The sequence below is a fragment of the Ixodes scapularis genome, unplaced genomic scaffold (assembly GCF_016920785.2).
Source record: "Ixodes scapularis isolate PalLabHiFi unplaced genomic scaffold, ASM1692078v2 PGA_scaffold6__148_contigs__length_123643588, whole genome shotgun sequence".
Taxonomy (NCBI): Eukaryota; Metazoa; Arthropoda; class Arachnida; order Ixodida; family Ixodidae; genus Ixodes; species Ixodes scapularis.
In genome coordinates, this window is record NW_024609881.1 from 96,824,081 (window position 1) to 96,830,321 (window position 6,241).

A 6,241-nucleotide genomic window follows, 5' to 3' on the forward strand; every position below is an offset into this window, starting at 1 on the left:
TCCACCCTGTCCAGCGCAGGATCGCCATCAGAAGACGTCCGGTCCAGCAACAGTTTCAACCGCTGGCCGAGATCCCAGCGGAATTTATGCAACTGCCTCCACCACCTACCACCGCGACGACCGCGACGACGACTCCGCGGCCTACGACAGGAAGGAAAACTACGACGCTGCAGTACGACGGTGAGTACGAGTACGAGGACGAGACGGAGCCTCCGCCGCCCAGGTTCAAGCAGCCGACGTCAACGACGCCACGCATGACTACCACTATGACGACAACCACTACAAGGCGGCCGAGCAGGAGGCCGCACAGAAGATCGGCGGCTGCCTACAGAAGACCAATCGTGGTGGCCCCGGTGCCATCGTTGCCGCCGGACCCGTTCGCGCCGCCTCTTATCGTGATTGACGAAGATACTGTGGACTGTCAGACATGAGGAGCATTCGTGCACCTGTATAGCTGCAGCAAGTTTGTTGTCTGCGCGCCCAACTCGAAGGCCACCAACGGACTGAGAGGGTACGTGCATCACTGGCCGACGGCGCAGGTCTACAAGGAGTCTATCGAACGTTGCATGAAGGGTGTCAGGGACTCCTGCCAGTAAGAAGGGGTCAAGTCACTTGCGCCCTACTTGTGACTCGAGCCTGGCTGCTCTTCCGAGGGTCGCCACTCTAAGCGGACGAGAATTGGGTGCGTGGAGGTGAGTGACTTTGGCGGCGTTCGTCGACTTGACTCTCGTCACCCGAGGGTCGCTACTCAGGGCAAGCGAGACGTCGAGGGCTTGTACAGCTTGCCTGTGGTCACTTAATTTACCTTGAGCGATCACGCCTTACCATAGAAATTGTTGTCGGAAGCCAATATGAGGATGTGGCATTTTTAGAAGTCACGTTTCCCCAAACCCGGAGCAGTAGATATTGTTGAGATATAAGGATTTCTTCGTATTTTCAGTCTGAGGGAGAACGGCGGGACACGAAGGGCAGCCGTAAAAGGGTACACGATAAAAATACGATAATCTTACATTCAAGGAAACTCGCAAAAGACTTTTACCATCAGTCTTCCTTTAGCTACTATAGGCTATAACCAATGAATAGTCGAGCTCATTCGCATAGCATGTTGATCCCAGCTTCTATCATGTGTGGGAAGGACCTCGGAAAAATTTTTGTACACGGTACACCTACTTTAAAAGTGACGTCATTCCGCCCTATCGAATTTTGTTTGCGCCGGCAAATTGAAAAGAAATAAAATGACGACGCTTAGGATTGTGACGTCTGGTGCATATCTGTGGAGGCTTGAATGGTCGCGGCTAGCACCGTCTGTGTTGGGTGGGTGTTCTGCATTGATCAAGAAGCTGTAACAAGTTGTCCTCCTTATAAGCAGGTGAAGTGTAACTTCGGAACGCTCTTTGTTTTAGTTTTTCTTTGTGTGCATGACTCTTAAAATATTTTCGGTCACTATGCGTGACAATGATAAAGTTACCATTTCGCGGTAAGCAGATGGTAACACATGAAGCATTTTTGAAGACTGGCAACCCATTGCTATAGTTTTCGCGACATTTTTTTTTTTTTATTTGGTAACTGCTTTGTTATAAACACACCTGTTAAAGAATATACCTTATATCTCCCTTCCCTTCCACTTTTAATGTTTTGTTCGCATTAATAAAGGGAGGAGTGTTCACTGATGCGTATGTGTGTTCGTTTCATGGTTCAATACTTGCAATCTCATAGATAGAAAAAAAATTATATTATTATTTTCGCTAACATTAAATTCCAGCAGCTAAGATAATTTTTCAACACCGCCGATATTGTTCCACATCTTATATTTTTATTGTAAAGGAGGAATTAGGGAAAGCCTAACATTTTATGATAAAAAGAAGCTTTTGACTTTGTTAAGGTTCGAAGTGCCTTTTTGTAACTTCAAACATTTAAACTTTCCGAATAACAATTTAATGGTTAATAGGTATTTAAGGATATGTAATGTGGGCACCCTGGCGGCTTCCCAGCCCAGTTGCCCGACTGCGAGGCAAAAGTGCCGAACTTTTCCCGCGTGGCGGCGACGTCACGCCAGCCACGCGCACATCGCGTGCGCCGCCTTGATAAGGCGCATCAGAGGCGGCGCACAGGGAGTCGCTGCCTGGACTCCGGCACCGCTGGTAACCATGTTAATCGCCTCGTCCATGTCCTATTAAAGGTAGTTTCTTGTTGTTGAAACCGTTGGCTCCGTGTTATTCCTCCGGGTCGGGTTTGCAGCAAGGCAAACCGACCACAGTACTCAGGAAAGTACACAATACCCAGTGGACATATATATATATATATATATATATATATATATATATATGGTAAGGGCAACAAAAATACAACTGTAATAAAGAAGAGAACATTGTGAAGTTAACAGGTACAAAGTGGTGAGGGAGATCTGGAAGAGAGTTATGATGTCAGGTTTAACTTTTGGAAATGCAGTTCTGGTGTTTAAACCTAATGTTCAAATGGGGCTTGAAGCAAAGCAGTGCGGGCTAGGTGGGCTAGCTCTTGAAGCACGTGGCAAAATACTGAATCAGTGGGCACAATTGGATATGGGATGGTTCTCATTCACAGGTATAGCGATATGCTACGAGCAAGATAGAATGAGGGACGATGGGTATAAAAACGTTTAACTATTTACTTGTGGTGTGTCAACTCAAGACAGAAGCGAACTACAAAACTCCGATCGAAATTTGCGGGTGGTCACTCTACAGTCATGGAAGCGGCATCTGACCTTTTGTAGCAGACTCTGTAGAAGGAAAAATACTGGTTTGGAGCATTCACCGACGCTTTTGAAGCAGATGCCAACATCTCTTAGGGCATCACCCCAAAATGAAAACGTGATTGCGTGGCTAAATAAGTTCATCTATGATAATGATTGAGAGTTTCTTTTTTTTTTTTTGATACCGAATAATATTGCTTATTACCTTTGTAATAAAAATAGTTAGGGCGAGAAAGGCACACAGAACCTCTCTCCCCTCTCAGCTTTACACCTGGTAGTGTATTTAGCCTGTAAATATAATTTCTGTGAAATTATTGCAAAAAGCAGCATATCCGTTAAAGTATGTCCATCAATAAAAATGCAACCCCCACCCCCCCGCACACACACACGAACAAGTTTTAAGGACCTACCCAGCTCAATACTTTAATATTATATACAGCAAAAGTACCCACCCACAAATATTATGAAAACCTACACTTGTGCCTTAATAGTGACGGTCCTCTTTAGCGCGTTGGAACAAAAGTAAAACCAAAGTTCGTGCTCAGTCGATCAAACAGCTACGCGAGAACTACCTTTGGAGTCCTACAGATGGTTACCAACTAGCTTTGCGTCTTATTTGCGTCCGAACGTTTCGGTGTCGCCATCTAGCCGGAGCCCGGCACAACCCAAAGTGAGGACTGCCGACGCTCCCGACGTCGCTTCAAAGCTGAATGGGCTTTTGTTCAGCTAGGCTGTCTCACTAGAAACTTTTCATTTTGTCTTTTTTTTTTATTTTCTATACGATGTTTCTTTTTTTTTTTCTTATTTGTGCGGACGATTACAAATACTGTGTGTGGCATTGTCTTCGATCCCCAGGTGGTTAGTTCGAATCCCGGCCGAGGTGCCCCCTATATGAAGGAGGCTTATTGCTAGGGCTCCGTGTTTTCGGATAAATCCTTATCTGCAGAGTTCAACTCATTTTGTTCGCTTCCGCCCTTTGAAAAGTATGCGGGAAGGGCCTCAGCACGCACCTCGTATTGCTGGGCCGCAGTGTTCTTCCGCACCATAAAAGCCCTCTGCTTTCACTGCCGTCACCATGGCAACGAACGCCGATTTTCCGAACGCCGTTTGCTAGGGGGGGGGGGGGGGGGGGGGTGGTACTCCACTTCACGCGGCCGCGGGCTTGATTGATGAAATAGGATGGGATGACTACGAGCTTCCTAGCAACTACCTCCGGGAGTTTATTGATTTTAAGGTATCGGCCTTTATCGAAGTGCCACTCGTGTGTGACTTTTGTCGAGGATAAACAGCACTACGTCCGTGTCACTTCTTTGTCTGATCCTCGCCTTTTCGCGCTGTTTCTAAATCCGATGGATAAATTAGTATTGCCAATGGCAATGGCACCAACGCCAAATTCAACTGAAAATATATCAATTGATACAAGCGCGTCTTCTTTTTTTATCTGGCATACGTTTACATTCGGTTATTATTTATTTATATATTTATTTTAATAGGAAACACAGCGAAATTAAACTCCGATTTCGGAGAATTGGGAATCCAAAAAATATAAACTCCGATAAACTCCGAATCTTCGGCAAAAAATAAACTCCGAAAAACACCCTCCGAATTTGACGAAAAATAAACTCCGAAAACACGGAGTACTACTTATTGCGCAGAAGGCGCCGTGTAACCGAGGTTTCAGTTGCACGTCAAAAGATCCCCAAGTGGTCCAAATTAATCCTCAGTCCTCCGCTGGGGCGTACCAGATGCCTGTCGTTGGTTTGGCACGAAAAAACCACCAGATTTGACTTTTTCAACCCAAGCTTCAATGCTGCTAACTAGAGTGTTATTTTTATCACTAATATTTTAAATTTACGTATTATATTCAAACTTTAATTGACAGCTTAAAAATACTTCCTTGTCTCATTTCATTGGAGAACGATCAATGGTTTCATTGCTGTCCTTATTTTCTCCCTCGAAATAAACTTACAAGTTTTCTTTGTCTGATCTTTGTTTCATATTAAAAAAAAAAAAAGCAAGGGCAGTCCTGCACCCATTTTCTTTTATATACAACCTGGGCTTTGCCAAGCTTATTAAAATCATCAGCAGCACCACGTTTATTATTTTGGTAATTACAGTGAAGAAGTGAATGCTCCTAGCATATAAAGTGTGGATGACAATGAGTCTTCACAGAGTTAATGCTAAAAGAAATGTTGCATTCTGAAGAGGCATACAATTTAAAGGCCGAACTCGAATTTAAGAAACAACAACAGAAAGTACGAAATCGTTTTACTCAATTAAAATATTAAAAATGAAACAAAGGCAAGGTGCTACTAGATTTGTCAAATTATCTGAATGGATGGGTCATTTTATTAAGAGCGTGCATTTAAACTGACAAATCACTTGATTAAAAGCATGTCCTGCGAAAAAAAAAAAAACTTTTTGTGGTCCAGATATAATTACCGTCAATAAAACACAACACACGCTAGGATCACAGCCAGTGTTTTAGGACGTGACATGACATTTCGCCCTGGCCATAAGCCGTCCAGAATAATTAACACTCGTAGTACTGAGCGTTAACAATCAGCAAAACCCGTTTTATTAAAAAAACGAAACATTCCCAGGGCCGTCTACGGCGAAATAGTCATACATTCAGCATAAGTTAATTTCTTTTTTTCGACCACAACACTCCGCCGCGGCTACTGTACCGTAAGAAAGGCAAGACTCGCTCGAACATGGGATCCTTGGGACCCGATTTGTTGAGCAGACACAAGAGCGTCCTTTCGTTTCAGACGACATAGAAAGTTCTGCTCGTTATTTCAACTTTGCAGCACGACAGGTGACACGGATGACACGGATGACACGGAGAAAGGAATTCAGGTGCGGGGCAAAGACTATTGCGAGTTATCGTATTATCGTTGGCGTCGAGTCCTGTCAGTGGAATTCGCACGGAGGACGAAACAGACACGTGCACATAAAATCAAAACATAATACAAAATACACGATTCGTCGTGAAAGCACCTGATAAGTGGTTCAATCAGGCCACTGCGCTCTTCCATTCCTCTTTTCCCTCCCAAGTTGTCTTTCTAGTGGATATGGATGGGTTCTTACACCTCTTTCGGTCGCGTGAGTTGTGCCACCGGAGAAAGAACGATAAAGAACTACCGCGCCGCGTCAGAAAGCAAGCGATCACGCCCGCCATGTAATCAAACCGGACATCCTCACATTCCGAGTATCAAGTGACATTAACGTGCTGCTCATTTGTGCCCCAACGAACAATCCACGTACTTACCGGTGGAAAGATATTGACGTTCCTTCAGAAGCTTAATTACTTTTTGCATAACTCGCGGGTGTACGGCGTCGCGTCAACGCAAAACTAAACCAGAGAAGCAGCTTCGCAGCTATGGTTTTGATAAGCGCGCCCCGGGAAACGAAACCGCGTAACCACCACATTCCCGACATTTCGACAGAAAGGAAGTTAATGCAGCGTAATTAGTATATTGCTTTTTATAGGCGTTAAAATAACTCAGA